The sequence below is a fragment of the Adiantum capillus-veneris genome, chromosome 15, assembly GCF_014529385.1.
Source record: "Adiantum capillus-veneris isolate H3 chromosome 15, ASM1452938v2, whole genome shotgun sequence".
Taxonomy (NCBI): domain Eukaryota; kingdom Viridiplantae; phylum Streptophyta; class Polypodiopsida; order Polypodiales; family Pteridaceae; genus Adiantum; species Adiantum capillus-veneris.
This window is the reverse complement of record NC_140945.1, coordinates 31,473,472-31,492,462: the sequence shown is the minus strand read 5'-3', so window position 1 is coordinate 31,492,462 and position 18,991 is coordinate 31,473,472. Positions and strand designations below refer to the sequence as shown.

At 40.0% G+C, this 18,991-nt stretch overlaps 1 non-coding gene across 1 annotated transcript; it reads right to left on the bottom strand.

The window, feature by feature from the left end:
• Window positions 1–18,489: 18,489 nt before the first annotated feature.
• On the bottom strand, window positions 18,490–18,688 carry LOC147440473 (U2 spliceosomal RNA). The gene has a single exon (XR_015184389.1). It is a non-coding gene; the product is annotated as a U2 spliceosomal RNA (small nuclear RNA).
• Between the last annotated feature and the right edge of the window lie 303 nt (window positions 18,689–18,991).

Sequence of the window (18,991 nt, the reverse complement as noted above, 5' to 3'; positions counted from 1 at the left end):
AGAGGATCAGGACAAGGGATACCTCCACAGGGAAAACCAATTACGCCCCAAAAATGGTGTGAAATTGAGGGTAAGTGGACCAACCATGAGACCCATGAGTGCTACTTCAGATCAAAGTATGATGGGAATGTTCAGTACGTGCCCATGAGGCCACAAGGACAACCCATGTACAGATATTAGCATAATATGGCCCAAGCTCAAAGACCACCAATGGGTATGGAAAGACCTCAACCTGTGTTGGGACAACAACCTCCATATCTAGGACATAATGAGGTTCATGTAAAGTACATGCACTCTAGAGGAGTCATAGATGAACAAGCATTAGTGCCTATTACACCCTATGCAGAGCCTAGTCCATCTACAGTAATGGTAGAACGAGATTGGTATAGTCCACATCCACCACCAATGGAAGAAACCATGACTTATGCTCCACCAGAGCTCGCACCAATGTATTATGTAGCTAATCAAGGTGTCAGACCTCCCATGGGAAGACCCATGATGAAGCTTAGAACAAGAAACTGTCATAACTGTGGTGTTGATGACCATTGGAAGAACGAATGTCCAGATCCTGGCAAAAACCTCAAACCAATTGAAGCCTATTGCATACAATGTTGCAAAAAGAGAGGAAACTTTTCAGAAGATTGTCCTAAGAATCCTTTGAACAAGGGAAAAACTATTGTAAACGTAGTCCAAATGATGCCTAATAGCTCATCAAAGAGTGAGCCGATTTTTCCAATCAAGGTAATCACTAGATCCCAGGCAAAGAAAAAGAAACAAAACTTCTCTCATGATTCGGAGAACACAAAAGTTTCGTCTCAAAGAATCAAAAGGAGCAGAAGCAAAAGATATGAGATAAGAAAACAAAAACAACGGGTTGAAATCGAAGAGAAAGCAAAAATGCTAGCCCAGGACAAGTTGAAAGAAACTCGCAGTGAATTCAAGGAAACAACCGTGAAATCTGGAGGATCCATTCTGGTTTATAAAACTTTGAGCCTATTAATGCTGCCTTGGAAGCCTACCAAGCAGGACTTAAAGCAGGCCAAAACATGGAAAACAATTGGAAAAACTATACATCTCCAGACATGGAAGCAACAAAGTTAGAGGCTTATCAAAATTTGGTAAGAATCACACAAGAAATGTTGGATAAACAAAAACCCAAGCTTGAAAGTATTGCAAAACCTGAAGAGCTTGCGGTAGAAGGAACGAAAGCAAAATCTGATATGGTGGTAGAACCCCACCTTGAAACAAATGAACCAGTGCTTATAGTGCCTGACAACGAAGATGCCTTAGACGGAATTCCATTCATAGAGGAAGACTGGCCAGGACACTTATGAAAAAAAGTGAGAGAGATCAATGATGAAGCCTAACTTTAAAGTCAACTCCTATAGAGGAAGTCTGGTTGGATAACCTACCTTCTGATATTAACATGGATTTGCAATCCTTGTATGGGGATTGCGGACCGAAAGCTTCAAGAATGTCTAAACCATTGACATTAAAAACATTACCTTCTTACTTGGGAGATAACGAAGATGAATCCATCGTTTGCAAGACCACTCAAGTAAAAAGAGCTGAATAGACCCTAGAAGTAGACAACATTCATTCAATTATGTCTACACCCATCCAATGCACTCTTACATTAGGAGAACTATTGAAACTCAGACCATACTTGTGGAATGATTTACAAAAAATCCTAGAGAAGGTGGGGATAACGGGGTTAATCTCTAAGAATTTGGGAAAATTGAAAAATGAAATGGAAAACAAAGAGATTCAATCAGTTCCTATGAACAAGGTCGGAGAATATTATGAAGGGAAAGAAGGAAACACCACCCTCCCAGTGAAATATAATGACATTGAAACCATGGCAATACTGGACAGTGGAGCTGGCATAGCCATAGCCACTAAAGCACTATGGGAATCCTGGGGACAGCCAGACATTAGACAAACACGAATGAAATTGTAGTTGGCTGACGGGCACATTGAGAGACCACTAGGGCTTCTTGAAAAAGTGATAGTCAATTCCTGTGGAATTGAATATCAAGACACTTTTTCCATAGTAGACTTTGGAAAAAAACTCAACTATGAAATCATATTGGGAAGACCTTTCATGCGACAGGTACTGCTTATCCAAGATTGGGGAAACAACTATCTGTACTTAAAACAGGTGGGATCTATAACAAGAGTCAATCTAAAAGATCACACTTATAGAGATGTATTGAAAACACCCATCCAAGAGTTTGATTCAGTCTCTTCGGCTGAAACTAAACTCCCATCTTGGTTAAACAAAGACACTCCTATTTGGATGTGTGGACCTTCAGAAAATGGAAGCTTAAGACGAGAAGAATGTATCCTAGAAAGGGACTACACAGACAAAGCCTACGTACCTGAACCCTTTACAGAGCATTTATTTGAGCTATTCGAGTGGATTCAAATTTTAGCGACAATGGATATATGTGTGAATACGTCTATGCCTACTCAATTTTGCAATGAGGATGGCTACGACATAATTCCCATCTAAATGATGTCAGTCCTCAACATTGAAAACTAAGATGAGGAACCCAAGGACTTGATGAAAGCTCAACAAGTCTTTTCAGACCTCTATTACGATGCAACTAATGAGTTAGATGAACACTCTGCTATCTCGGAAGATTCGGGTCAGAAAAAGAGCATACGAGAGCTAACTTACATTTAAAGGGAGGCGAAAAAAAAAAATTGACTTTCCAAACCAGAAATCAAGAAGACAAAACTGGTATAGACAAAAGAGAGACACCAATATCGTGAAAACACAACCTATGCCATCAGTCTCCAGTAAAACAAAATTTTTGATGCAGATAGATGCTAATGATTGTGTCAAGGACAAAATAACTGACAGATATCCTTCAAACAAAAACTCAAAAATGTCTCAGACATCGAGAAAAGCAAGGAAGGGTACTCAAGAAAAATCTCAGGATAGAAAACCACTCATGACCAGAGTCGAGCAGAAAAAGAACTATCAAGAGTTGAAAAAAGCTCTAAAGGAGATATACACAACTGAAATAGAAACCACGAAAGAGAATGGTAAGGATGTAATGCATGTTCCATCCCATTACAAAAAGTATACTCTCCAAGATCGGAAAATCATAAATTAACAACCTGTTAGGGAACTACGAAAACAAGGCAAATCTTACAGAGGGCCTAAAAATGCTAAAAGGGTAGACTTGGTTGAACCAGGAGAAGAGCCTAGACCTGCTTACATTGCGAATGACCTAACATAAGAAGAAGAAAAGCTTTTGTTGAGCTTGTTAAAGGAATACCGAGATATCTTTGCTTGGTCTTACAAGGATCTCAAGGGTGTTGATCCAGAAATCTGCCAACATACTATACCCATGAGAGATTATGTGAAACCAAGTAGACAGAGACCATACACATATTACGAAATATTTTCCAAGAATATCAAAGAAGAGATTGAAAAACTAAAAGAAGTTGAATTTATTTACGAAATTGAACACACAGATTGGGTGTCTCCAATTGTGGTAGTACCTAAGAAGAATGGGAAATTACGAGTGTGTGTTAATCTCAAAAAGATGAATGCATCTACCATTAGAGACAACTTTCCTCTTCCAATAACTGAGCATGTTTTAGAATGAGTTGCAAGAAAAGAAGCTTACAGCTTCTTAGACAGCTTTTTGGGATACAATCAACTTTTGGTTGACCCAAAAGATCAGCATAAAACTGCTTTTGTAACAAAATGGGGTATCTTTGCCTATCGGGTTATGCCGTTTGGGTTAACCAATGCTCCAGCCACATTTCAGAGGTTGATGAGACATGCTTTCAAAGAGTATCTTCGAAAATTCTTAGAAGTATATATGGATGATCTATGCGTACATTCGTCAATCCGGGCTGATCATTTTGAACACCTCAAAAAGGTATTGGAGAAATGTAGACTTTATAGGATTTGCTATAAATTCTGAAACGTGCACATTCATGGAAGACAAGGAAAAATTCTTGGACATATAGTGTCTAAAAATTGCATAGCTACTGATATTGAGAAGATTCATGTCATTGTTGAATTGCCTAGACCAACAACAGTCAAGGGGATACAAGCCTTTATGGGACATTGTGGATATTACCGACGGTTCATCTACATTTACAGAATGAGCTACAGGAATCCTATCAGGGAAATTTTTGAGTCTAACATAGATTTCACGGCTTAGTAGTACTAACGGGGGAATCTGGGGAAATTTGGTTCGAGAAGTCCAAGTATAGATATCCATGGTAGGCTAAAACCACCTCATTTCCACTTGGAGCCTTTGCAGAGAGAGATTTCGACCTCTTTCACACGACATTTTCGGAGTCCACAGTTGACCATTTTCAACATCGTCTCACACGAGACATGAGGGGTAAGTTCTTTACTCGATAATTTTCCATTTTGTACGGCCGGTAGCTAGTCTAAAGCCTTAGAAAAAACCCTAGAAAAAGAGCAGTGCACGAAGACCTACAACCTAAAATTGACCATAGCGGCCTGCCAGCTTGACCAAGTCCGATGGGATTTGAACCATAGCATGCCCTAACATAATAGAACCTTTCTATACCATCAGATGACCATTCAACTGGGGTCAAGGGATTCCCCAGTAGAAAAGTTAGGTTGTTGGAAAATGCCAGAATTCCGATCTAACTCCACAGATGGCTTGCTAATGAGGTCCATATACAATGTATATGATTGGTTTGATGAAATCCATCAAGCAAAGCCCTCGAAAAGCAAAAAATGGCTGGAAGGTTACAAAGCGTCAAATTCGACATACGAGGCCAAACTGACTCCAAATGAGCCAGAATTGGACAGGTTGCTTCACGAATATGTTACGGACAAGTCCAAAGCCTCAAAGTTGACCGACCAACCCAACAGACAGAGTAGTCACAAAAAACGGTGATTTCAGAGTCGATAGAGCACAAAGTAATTCCGGCATGGCCAAACTTGACCAAATTCAATTTAGGACTTGTATTAGGTGTATGAAACATGTCTAGGTCAAAATTTGTGGGTTTTGCAAAGTTTTTGTCACTGAAGTTAATAATCACAATTATTTACTTTTGCATCAGTTTTGCTTGGAAATTGTCATATCATCTCACCTATCATGTGTACACACCTATTACATGCCAAAAATCAAGTATGAGCCAAAATGACCACCCATTACTTGTAAAATTGCCAAAACACGCAAAGAAGTCTTTGCAAGCCAAAATTTGGATTATGAACAAATTTTCTTGATCCAAATCACCTCATATCTCATACCCAAGGTCTATACCATGCTTAGAACCAATTTGTACCAAAAAATGTCAATTTTGGAAGGAAAGTTAATAATCACGATTATTTACTTTTTGGTCAAAATTGGGGAATTTTGATATTTTGCCATCATATATCCAAAGTACATGTCGTGATAAGCCCACTAGCCAACTTTGAATCAATTTGGAGTTCAAATCTCAAATTTCCTTTATATCTACTGTTTCAGCGACCTAAAGCCAAAATCTAGAACCATTTTCAACCTGTGCATCCAAATGAACCCATAATTCACTCAGAGCATGTATTGGGTATATACTTCAAGCCTATATAGCCAAGTCTTGCAAAAAGTTGGAAATTTTCCTCAACTGTAAATAATCATGATTATTTACTTTGGTTGCAAATTTTTGTTTTGACCATACAGTTTTGTTCCTTGCATGATTGTATGCATCTTTGCTTGTTCAAAAATTGATTCGAAGCAATTTGGACCAAATTGTCAGCATTTCAATCTAAAAGGACATTCCAAAGAAAAATCTGACAAATCTTCTAACTTTGCACTCTATTCATTCAGCAGGAGCAATGCAAGCAACGGAGAGGGCCAAGAAGAAGCTAAACCAGCCTAGAGAAACTACAAGAGCTACCTGCTTATCAACTGGACCCAGAGTCATTCAAAGCGTCAAAGGCATCCTACCTTTCTAGAGAACAGCTGGAAGAGCACCACACTACGGTCTTCACTGGTAGGTTCAAGAGTGAAGAAGGGCATTAGGTGGAGCTGCAACTCCTGCCTAAAGAGGTCTAAGATGTAGCTGCCAAGCTAGAGACCAAAGAGGCTAACCGCAGGTTGGGGCTCAAGCATTTCTACGAACAAGAGCCTTGCGGAGTGGACTTTCAGAAAGCTTACAAGCTTCTATCCACCATCAAAGAGGACGGAACCGCACAAATATCTGACACCCAATGGAACAAGGTCGAGGTAGTAATCAGAAAAGAGATAGTGGCAGAGGCACTCAGATTGCCCACTGAAGGAATAACCATGCAGGCAAGAGACAAATAAACCACAGGCACATTTACCAAGGAGACAGCCGCAGCTACATTCGCCGATCCTATCCACAAACAGGTGGAAGAGCCAGCCCGTTTGTACCATCAACACTTTCATTTTTTGGCAAAAAGGCCACCACGGTATACTACGCCAAATCATGTCGTGGCCACCGCCTTCACTCAGGTTCTTAAGTCAACAACAAGGCAGCCTGTGGACCACGTGAAGTATGTCTTGACAACCTTGAAGGGACACCAAGAAGGAAGGCAAAATCAAATACTTGGGCACTCCATAGGTGTCCACTAGAATAGGTATCATGCCATCGGCATGGCTGACAAACTATCGCTGTCCCTGAATACATGGTGAGTTAGACATGTGTCCCCACAATAACGGTCAATAAATAAGTACGCAATACCAAGGATTGATGAGTTTCTTGACCAATTACACGAGCGTCTATCTTCACAAAAAATGATCTTAAGTGAGGATATTACCAAATTCGAATCAAGGAGGAGGACATACCAAAGATAGAATTAATACTCATTTTGGACATTATGAATTTACAGTTATGCCTTTTGGACTTACCAATGCTCCTGTAACTTTTAATCATCTCATGACCACTGTGTTTCAAGAGTATCTTGATGATTTTATTCTTGTCTTCTTTGATGATATTCTAGTTTACTCAAGAGACCGATAAGAACGGAACAGCATGTGCGACGAGTACTTGAACTTCTCCGTCAAAGTCAACATTATGCTAAACGTAGCAAATGCACCTTCTTCACCAACAAGGTAGAGTATTTGAGATTTATTGTATCCAAGGATGGTGTTTCTACTGATCCAAGTAATATCAAAGCTATTATAGCTTGGCCTACACCAAAATCAATATGAGAAGTACATGGATTTCTTGGTTTAATAGGATAATATCGTACATTTATTCAATGCTATGCTAAGATTGCATCTCCATTGAGACTAATACACTTAAGAAGGCTAAATTGTTTACCTGCTCAAGCTAGTTTTGAGAAACTCAAAGAAGCTTTGGTGAATGCTCCAATACTACAACTTCCAGACTTCTCAATGACATTCACTGTGCTCACTGATGTAAGTGGACAAGCACGATGGAGTTCTATCTCAAGAAGGAAAACCAATAGCTTATGAATCTCATAATTACGTACACATGAGTTGAATAATCCTACACATGATTTGGAATTATTGGCCATTGTGCATGCTCTTAAAGTATGGTGACATTACCTTCTTGAAAGAAGATTTGAACTACATACCGATCATAAAATCCTTAAGTAGATCTACACCCAATCTGACCTTAATATGCGGCAACAAAGATGGATGGAGTTGTTGTGCAATATGATTTTGGAATCTAATATAAACCTAGGAAGGAAAATCTTTTGTTCGATGCCTTAAGCAGGAAGAGTATTGTAGCGCGGCTGTCACAACCTCTACTACCTCCTTAATTGACCTTATTCGAGAAGGTATGTCTCAGGAACCATATTACATAAAAATCTAGTGTTTGTTGAACTTGAATAATCGCACATAGAAGCAAGAGAGGAAAATCAAAGGCTTCCACGTTGAAGGCGATGACCTTTACTTCAGTAACTGCCTTTGTATCCCAAATCAAGGTGGTATTAAACACCAGATACTACAGGAAGCTCATGATATACCTATAGCAAGACACCCAGGATACATTAAGACTTACTCTATGGTAAGGAAGAGTTTCTTTTGGCCAAGACTAAAGTGTGATGTGTTGAACTATGTTACAAGATTAAACACCAGATACTACAGGAAGCTCATGATATACCTATAGCAAGACACCCAGGATACATTAAGACTTACTCTATGGTAAGGAAGAGTTTCTTTTGGCCAAGACTAAAGTGTGATGTGTTGAACTATGTTACAAGATTTTTAACATGTCAATGTATTAAAGTTGAACGAGTTTGATACCCTGGAAAGCTTCAACCTATTGATGCACCACAAATGGAATGGAATACATATCCATGGATTTTGTTACAGGACTTTCTACATCTCTGGGATATGACTCTATTTTTGTGGTTGTTGATATGCTTACAAAAATGACCCCATTTGTTTCCAGTGACAACTTTTACGGCTAAGGATATAGCTTAAGTCTTCATAAAAGGTGTCTTCATATATCATGGTTACCTCGACGTATAACTTCAAATCGCAATGCCAAGTTCACCTCAAACTTTTGGAAAGCCTTATTCTCAACTACAGGAACCTAGTTGGCCTTTAGTATTGCTTATCACCCTTAAAATGATGGACAAATAGAAAGGACCAATCAAACCATTGAATACATGTTAAGAACCTATTGTATGCATGAGCGCATTATATGGACTAGATATTTGTATTTGGTAGAATTTGCGTATAATTCCTCATTCCAATGCTCAATTGGGATGTCTCCTTTCCAAGCATTGTATGAACAAGAGTTTCTTACTCCACTCAAATGGGCAGACCCTCTCATACGAGTTCAAACATCTAAAGAAATATTGGATGAAATGCAGGATATTAAGACTGCTCAAGATAGACAAAAGACTTATGCTAACCCTAAACGATCTATAAGACTTTTTGAAGAGGGTGATATGGTATTTCTCATAGGAAACCCAAAAATAGTTCCTTATCAATGGGTAAGTGTAACAAGCCCAGTGCCAGATATTGTGGACCTTTTGTAATCACAGAGAGAATTAATGACGATCAAGCTTACAGACTCTTGTTGCCACCACACATAAAAGTACATGATGTTTTTCACGGCAGCTTACTCAAGAAGTATGTACCTGATCCACAACACGTTCGGTGAGAATATGATTTGTGGTGGCTAAGGGCTGAAATTCCCTCATGGATTATGGTTGGTTCGGTGAGAATATGATTTGTGGATAAGGGCTGAAATTCTCTCATGGATTATGGTTGTGATTTTATAGTGGAAGCCGGTGTGGCTCTTTAGTTTTTTGTTTTGGATATGGTTATGGTGTCAAAATGCCTCATTCGAGCTGGGTGGAGTGATCACCCATGCGATGTGATTAGATTATGGTTTATGGTTTTGGAATTGGATCATGGAGTGATTTATATGGTTTATGGTAGATGTATAAGGGTAGAGACCCTATACAGTCTAACTGCTTGGAAAAATATTGTTTGTGCATATGGAAGGTGGTATTATGATTGGACTCACATGTTATGTTTCTCATTGTAGCGTCGCTACAAGACTAGGATCACCTACATCGCTTAGCCTTAGATAAAAGGGTCGTTGACCTGGGGCTTTGTTGGATCGGGGGTATTGCTTAGATCTTCTTCTTTTTGTTAAACTCATCTACACAATTAGTGCGTCGGAGGTTGAATAACCTACACGGATAACACGTCGAAAAATTAAACATGTTTAAATCAAAAACTAAGCATAGGCGGGGTTTGGTGGCAACAATGCTAAGCATTTAGATGCATTCTGAGTTGAAAAAAGACTAGGTCAAAAAACCACTTGCTGTTTAATAATCGGCGAATTTGAAACTTGACCTAAAGTGGGGTTTATAAAAGAGGCCATAGGCATGTGTGCTTAGGTCTTATAAACTTGTCCTAGAAGTTTCATTACATTTGGATGTCATTTGATGTTGTAACGGATGTGATTCTTTGTCAATGAGGGATTAGCTTTTGGTGATTTCAGTCACTTGAGTGAAGCATGAGTTAGATGCGAGATATTAGTTGTTTTCTGAGATTTGACAATCTCTTGTAGCCACAATGCACTATTCTAGATAGCTTCGTCCCATGGTTGACAAATTAATCGTGTTTTCTCGCTATACTCACAATAAGATAGGATGGTGAGTAGACATGTGTCACCCCACAATAACGGTCAAGAATAAGTACGCAATACCAGGATTTATGAGTTCTTGACCAATTACACCGGAGCGTCTATCTTCACAAAAAATTGATCTTAAGTGAGGATATTACCAAATTCGAAATCAAGGAGGAGGACATACCAAAGATAGATTTTAATACTCATTTTGGACATATGAATTACAGTTATGCCTTTGGACTTACCAAGTGCTCCTGTAACTTTTAATCATCTCATGACCACTGTGTTTCAAGAGTATCTTGATGATTTTATTCTTGTCTTCTTTGATGAATTCTAGTTTACTCAAGAGACCGATAAGAACGAAACAGCATGCGACAGTACTTGAACTTCTCCGTCAAAGTCAACATTATGCAAACGTAGCAAATGCACCTTCTTCACCAACAAGGAATAGTATTTGAGATTTTATTGTATCCAAGGATGGTGTTTCTACTGATCCAAGTAATATCAAAGCTATTATAGCTTGGGCCTACACCAAAAAAATATGAGAAGTACATGGATTTCTTGGTTTAATAGGATAATATCGTACATTTATTCAATGCTATGCTAAGATTGCATCTCCATTGAGACTAATACACTTAAGAAGGCTAAATTGTTTTTACTCTGCTCAAGCTAGTTTTGAGAAACTCAAAGAAGCTTTGGTGAATGCTCCAATACTACAACTTCCAGACTTCTCAATGACATTCACTGTGCTCACTGATGTAAGTGGACAAGCACGATGGAGTTCTATCTCAAGAAGGAAACCAATAGCTTATGAATCTCATAATTACGTACACATGGTGATAATCCACACATGATTTGGAAATATTGGCCATTGAGCATGCTCTTTAAAAGTATGGTGTACATTACCTTCGATGAAAGAAGATTTGAACTACATACCGATCATAAAATCCTTAAGTAGATCTACACCCAATCTGACCTTAAAATGCGGCAACAAAGATGGATGGAGTTGTTGTGCAATATGATTTTTGGAATCTAATATAAACCTAGGAAGGAAAAATCTTTTGTTCGATGCCTTAAGCAGAAGGTATTGTAGCGCGGCTGTCACAACCTCTATACCTCCTTAATTGACCTTATTCGAGAAGGTATGTCTCAGGAACCATATTACATAAAAAATCTAGTGTTTGTTGAACTTTGAATAATCGCACATAGAAGCAAGAGAGGAAAATCAAAGGCTTCCACGTAAGGCGATGACCTTTACTTCAGTAACTGCCTTTGTATCCCAAATCAAGGTGGTATTAAACACCAGATACTACAGGAAGCTCATGAATAACCTATAGAAAGACACCCAGGATACATTAAACTTACTCTATGGGAAGGAAGAGGTTTCTTTTGCCAAGACAAAGTGTATGTGTTAACTATGTTACAAGATTAAAACCAGATACTACAAGGAAGGCCATGATATACTTATAGCAAGACACCCAGGATACATTAAGACTTACTCTAATGGTAAGGAAGAGTTTCTTTTGCCAAGACTAAAGTGTGATGTTGAACTATTTTACAAGATTTTTAACATGTCAATGTATTAAAAGTTGAACGAGTTTGATACCCTGGAAAGCTTTCAACCTATTGATGCACCACAAATGGAATGGGAATACATATCCATGGATTTTTTTACAGGACTTTCTACATCTCTGGATATGACCTATTTTTGTGGTTGTTGATATGCTTACAAAAATGACCCATTTGTTTTTTCCATGTGACAACTTTTACGGCTAAGGGATATAGCTTAAGTCTTCATAAAAGGTGTCTTCATAATCATGGATACCTCGACGTATAACTTCAAATCGCAATGCCAATTCACCTCAAACTTTTGGAAAGCCTTATTCTCAACTACAGGAACCTAGTTGGCCTTTAGTATTGCTTTAACACACCTTAAAATGATGGACAAATAGAAAGACCAATCAAGACCATTGAATACATGTTAAGAACCTATTGTATCATGAGCGCATTATATGGACTAGAATATTTGTATTTGGTAAAATTTGCGTATAATTCCTCATTCCAATGCTCAATTGGGATGTCTCCTTTCAAGCATTGTATGAACAAGAGTTTCTTACTCACTCAAATGGGCAACCCTCTCATATAGTAGTTCAAACATCTAAAGAAATATTGATGAAATGCAGGATATTAAGACTGCTCAAGATAGACAAAAGAACTTATGCTAACCCTAAACGATCTATAAGACTTTTTTGAAGAGGGTGATATGGTATTTCTCATAGGGAAAACCCAAAAATAGTTCCTTATCAATGGGTAAGTGTAACAAGCCCAGTGCCAGATATTGTGGACCTTTTGTAATCACAGAGAGAATTAATGACGATCAAGCTTACAGACTCTTGTTGCCACCACACATAAAGTACTGATGTTTTTCACGGCAGCTTACTCAAGAAGTATGTACCTGATCCACAACACGTTCGGTGAGAATATGATTTGTGGTGGCTAAGGGCTGAAATTCCCTCATGGATTATGGTTGGTTCGGTGAGAATATGATTTGTGGATAAGGGCTGAAATTCTCTCATGGATTATGGTTGTGATTTTATAGTGGAAGCCGGTGTGGCTCTTTAGTTTTTGTTTTGGATATGGTTATGGTGTCAAAATGCCTCATTCGAGCTGGGTGGAGTGATCACCCATGCGATGTGATTAGATTATGGTTTATGGTTTTGGAATTGGATCATGGAGTGATTTATATGGTTTATGGTAGACGTGTAAGGGTAGAGACCCTATACAGTCTAACTGCTTAGAAAAATATTGTTTGTGCATATGGAAGGTGGTATTATGATTGGACTCACATGTTATTTTCTCATTGTAGTGTCGCTACAAGACTAGATCACCTACATCGCTTAGCTTTAGATAAAAGGGTCGTTGACCTGGGCTTTGTTGGATCAGGGGTATTGCATACATCTTCTTCTTTTTGTTAAACTCATCTACACAATTAGTGCGTCGGAGATTGAATAACCTACACGGATAACACGTCGGAGATTTTGCCTTGGCTTTGCCTAAACACCCCATGTTGGGCATCGAAGAGACGTGGCGCCTAAACTGGTATGGTTGGTGTTGATACCCTACCACTTACTGGTACTTGGGACCCTTTCAGAGCTCAGGTTCATGGAGGAAGGTGAAGCAGCCTCAGCTTATGTCTGACTCAGGTAGGTTGGAGGTGTTCTCGCTCGCTCCCAGCGAAGTGAAATTCTCTTTGTCCGTAGTAGAATGGGTTGACGGTCTCTGCTAGTTATTTTTTCATATTCTTTTTTATGTTATGGTATACTTAGATTTTTTGTCATTACATTAATACATGGTTGGCTTTTTCATTTAGATAGTAAATTTAAAGATTCTCTGTTGTCATTCTCTCATGTCTCTGTGCACTCTATTTCACCCTCCACTATATCCTCTCTCTCTCTCTCTCTCTCTCTCTCTCTCTCTCTCTCTCTCCTCTCTCTCTCCTCTCTCTCTTCGCAATGCGGTGTACACATATATTCACCCTCCACAATGTTATATTTCTTTGAGTACGCTTTCATTCATAACATCCATTTAGGGGTAGCACTAGTTGCTAGGTGCCTCTTGATAAATCTGGTTCATGGCCTAAACTCCATGCTTGATTGGACGTTGAGAACTCCTCCCCTATGCAAACGCTTCTGCAACTCTGATGTATATTGAAAATCGTATAAAGTTGTAAATTGTATATTTTGTGCATAGACCCTTGGGGAGGGGTATCTCTCATGTAGGCTCTCAACTTCTCAATACGCTTTGAGAAGGAGTTGGAGTTCTTGCACTTTCACCAAGTGAGAATGTAGGTGTATACCCCAAAGCACACCCCTTCCTTGCCTTGGTTGACCCCTCCTTGTAGCTCAAGCTTGAAGCTCATTGGACCCCTCTAAACCTAGCCAATCACATGCACAATGCATTTCAAGCAACATGGGTAGTCTTTGGCAAGTGTCCTCCTTACCTCTTTGAGAGAGAGAGCTTGAAAATATCTAGATATTTGTTGAATTGAACTAAAAGCTTATTGGACCCCTCTTTAGCTCAACCAATAGGATTCAAGCACACCATGTGGCTAAGCATAGGGAGAGCCTCACATGTGTCCATGTGCCCCTTGAGAAAGGGGTTCCCTTTGGGTGAGTGGAAGGTTAAGTCAAAGATTCCCATAACTTTGGGATTTCCCCCCCCCTTCTTTGTAGGTTCTCTTTTTTACTCAATCCCTCAAGCACTTACCCCCCTATGCATGAAGCTTCTCAAGCACCTTAGTCAGCAACACGACAAGCAACTCAAGCACCTTAGTCAGCAAGCATGACAAGCACCTCAAGCTTGGGTTGGGTTTCCACCTTAAGCTCAACCCTAGCTTGCCTAAGGTCAAAGGACTTTTAACACTAACCATTGGAGGTCTTTAATGAAGCTCACCCTAAGGTCTTTAAGCTCCATTAGATAGCCTTGCTCTTTGACATATCATCTCTCATTTGGACCCCTTTATCATTGGCTTCGTGTTGAGATACACACGTAAGCACATGTCTATATTCTAACCCTTGTTCCGTTTATTATCCCACATTAAATGATCAGTTTAATATGAGAAAATCATTTGGGTTGATTAGATATTAGATTTTATGACATCCTCAACCAAGAAATCATTTGGTAATTATGTCTCAGCACCATCATATTGTAAAATGGTCATTCTACTACAAAGAAAGCATTGCAAGGAGCACAACCATCCCAATCAACACAGAGGTGCATAGAGCTCCATCATCATGGACCTTGCTTAGATACACAATGTTGAACGGGTCGTAAAGTGCGGGGGGAGTATGTAGCATCTTGTCATCTAAGATACTCAAAATACCAATTTCTCACAAGTTCCTAAACCAACTAGTAATATTAAGTTGCCCCTAACATCAAACGGCATATGGCTTTTTCTATAAATGATACTTTGAAAGGTTTATGGGAGACTTACCCTTAGTGGATTAAGTCGAAAGGGATTGTTTTTTGTGTAAAGGACGACAGCACCTAATTAATAGTAATATATCAATATTTTATCTACTATATACACATATTTGTGTCTCCCATCCTATCATGAATGCACGTAAGTAGTGCATTTTTCATGATTCCACAAAGTTAAGAAGAAGATCAAATCTTGCACAAGAGAAAAGACAAACAAGAGATGATTCTTCATCCAAGGCACACAAATGCATCAACAAGAGTGGTAAAATATATGCCATTCTTAGTATTGAGAGCAATTTTTACTACTGCCTTTGATTGAATAAGAGACATGTTTGGCACGTGGTAGCATTCCCATAGAGATAGCCTCATGAGAAGTAAGCATATCATGATGATATGTAATGTGCTTTGTAGGACTAGAGTAAAAGTACCATACATGTGAGTCTTATAAGTCATGGGCATACATTATTTTTGACTAGGAGGATCATGCTAAGATTGTGCACTAAACACCCATTTTGTATCCTACAGAATCTGCAATTGAAGAAGCATTTGCACCGGCTGTATTTGCCTCTTTCTTACGATCATGTTTATCCTTTACCAGTCACTAGAGGTGGCAAAGTTAGTAGTATGATGGCTCAAGAAAGCAAGTGAAGTTTGAATCTCATAAGTGAACAAGATAGTTCTAAGTGTGAGCCTGATGATCAAGTAGAATCTTAAATTTAACTATCATGATTGCTGGACAAGGTAAGTGAGGTTGTAACAAACTTTGAGCACCGTGGTGGATACAAGGATAAAATTGAAGCTAAACTTAAGTGCGAACATCATGGACAAGATAGCTAAATAATGCTTAAAATTGATAGTTTATGGCGGAGATGGGTAAAAAAGAAGTGGGGCTGAAACTATCTCATGCTGTATAAAGCAGGTATTGAAGTTTAATGTCAACTTTAAGCCTTGTTTTCTTAATCACAACATGAGGTTTAATATCTCTGTGAGGTCCCATAGGGTATTCAACCAAGGAAACATTGGGAAGGTTGTTTACTAAAAATCTTCATAAAAGGATGGTAAAAGAAAATTTGTAGATATCCAAAAACATACAACTGGAGGGTGGACTTTGATGTATCCCTTTGTGTGGCATTATTTGGGAATCCATAAGTCAATGATTCACTTGTACCCACTCTTTGCATAAATAAACAATCTTTGCTATACAACATAGTAGCTCATCATTAGGCTCTTGAGGTTTCAAGTATATAAGAGCTATGGAGAAAATTCCAACCCTCCTTTCAGAAAATGAAAGATACATTCCGAACATGCGAGGCAAAAAAAAAGTGTGGATTGCATTGGCATAGGTGTCGTTCATTTAAGTGGAAGGAAAATTCCTCTTTCAGCAATCCATTTGAGACTTCACTCTACCACTCAATCATCTATTTGCACACTTTAATTGGAGCAAATGTCTACAAGCTTCAATGCGAGCTGTTAACATTTTCCAAATCTTCACCATCACAACATTTGCTAAGTTAGGTAGACCTTGGTAGCCCTACATGGAGTATGCAGAGAATCCCAAACATGAGAATTTCTAAAGGAGCAACTAATCTTAGAATTTAAAGAGAGGTGCCAGAAGCGTGCCACAAAAAGTCGAACCAGGTTCTCCGTAGAAGAAGAACCGGCTGAAGCTATGAGCTACCATTGCAACCGGCTTGGCATTAACAAGGCGACGATCTCACCACAACACACGAACAGAATTGAAAAGTTTTAATACTTGGAACTTGAAAACAAGCAAGTGCTAAACATAACTGAATGCAAAAACTCGGATGCCACAGCCGTACGACTACCACATCATCAATGCAAATCGCGACATCCCACCGATCTTCTGTTCTGTGCTCTTCTTTCTGTTGGCCAAGTCAGTCCAAGAATAACCTACGAAGAAGGCCGGCTGGTTGGTTCTCCTGCTCGGACACTTGGCCAAAATATTGCGTCTTTCCCCGACATGTGTAGCACTTTCCCTGCTTGAGCCATTCTTGCAATGCGTGCCTCGTGAGAGGGTGTCGACCAAAGGGAAGCAAGTACTGGTGCCTGTCCATGAAATGAAGCACCATTGCTGTGCATTACTTTCAAACTAATTTCCTGATCTTGGAGGCTTGCCCTTTGAGGAAGTGGTGTCAAACTGCTGGATGAAGCTAGTGCTTGCCTCTCATCCTGGTGGAATTCGCAAGGGTATCCAGGCATAGTGCCGTATGGGCATCCCTACTCCAAAAGCACATATGGCATATGGCCGAAAAGCAGCCGTACCAATGCAGTAAGGTCCAAAAGCACCTGCACTTGCTCCATAAGAACCGAATCGCCATCGGAGTGATATTTGAGAACGTTGGGCCCAAAAGGCCTGGAAAGGGTGGCATCTGCTGCCGCAAATCCTGCGGCGTATGACACGTCGTACATTTGCACAAGGAGAGGATTCTCTTTTTAGGTATTATCATGCATCTTGCTTTAACACCCTGTTGGATCTCAGCGTGTCGTATTCATGACTTCTCAACACCCAGTATTTATGAGCTCTCAAGCGCCAACATTGCGTTTCTTTTATGTTCTCTCGACAACTCAAGTACCCTTGTACACCAGAGGCAACCTCAAGTTCCACTCCTCTTATTCCTCAACGTCCAGCTCTCACGAGAGAAGTTTCTTGCACGATGGCAATTTGTAGCCTACTGAGAAATCTGGACCTCCTGTTTCAACTGTGAATTCGACCCCTCCCTCCATACCCCAATATCCAGGCTCTTGCCCTTTCATGTACCAAGCTTTGCCCTAAGCCTCTCAAAGATGGGTCGACATCTCCGGTGTTAAGGATCGTCACCGTGCTTTACACTTCCTGTAGGAATCTTTCGACAATGGATAGAAGTAGTACACTGAAGACTTAAAAGACTGCTCAAGTTGCTAGTTGCTGCCTGGATTGGTGGCGTCAAATTCGATACCTTCCCCGCTCCAACAGCAATTTGGTGTTTGTTGTTTACTGAAGATTTGAAGATTGGCAGCAGTTCAAATTTGCTCTTGCCAAGATGTAGTTGGTGGATTTGAACTCAACGCCCTTCATGTCATCATGCAACCTCTCCTCTTGCGCAGAAGCCTTGCCAAAGAACAATCAATGCTAAGAGTGCAATCAACCAGAGCTCACTTTTATATCTGTAGGGGCAGGGCTGCGGGGCTGTCCATAGCCTTTGTGCACAGACTAAGAGTGCCATCAACTAGTTCACTTTTATATCTGCTGCAGGCGCTGTTGGACGTTTGGAAGGAGTATCTCCCCACAACAGCTACGATTGTGGATCAGAAGACCACGGGACAAATCGAAAACAAAAACAAAAACAATAGAGCATGCCTGGGTGACGGCCACAGAAGCAGATCACCGTCAGTGGGCGGGCAGAGAATCGATTATCAATTGAGATTGTGGGAGGGGGGTGCGCCAGGCCTCTGAGGCAGTGCAATACAGAGGCGACGCGCGCAGTCCCCGGGCAGCAAGCTGCCGGAAGGGGACTGCCCCCGTGAGAAAAATTAGGTTAATATCATGTGGCCCGATGGACCACGTATCAGATATTAAACTGATAAGAACAGATACTACACTTGATCTTAGCCAAAAGGCCGAGAAAGGTATGGGTTCCCCAGAGTGCCCGCATGGCTTTTATACCTGCCCCGCCTCGCGCCTTGCCTTCTGGGATAATTGCTTCTGCTATTCTTTGCAAGCCCGTGTTTACACTATCTAAGCATTTGTTCGTGATGCCACGCAAAGCTCTCGGCCCGCCCCGCCTCTCGCGCCTTGCCCTCTCAGATCATTGGCTCTCCGTCAAACTTTTCTACTTACTTCTATTTACAAGCACAGCTCCCGGAATAGCACACTATCTGAGCACCCATCCTTGAAGGTTTCTACGCTATTCACACGATGCCAACGGAGCTCTCG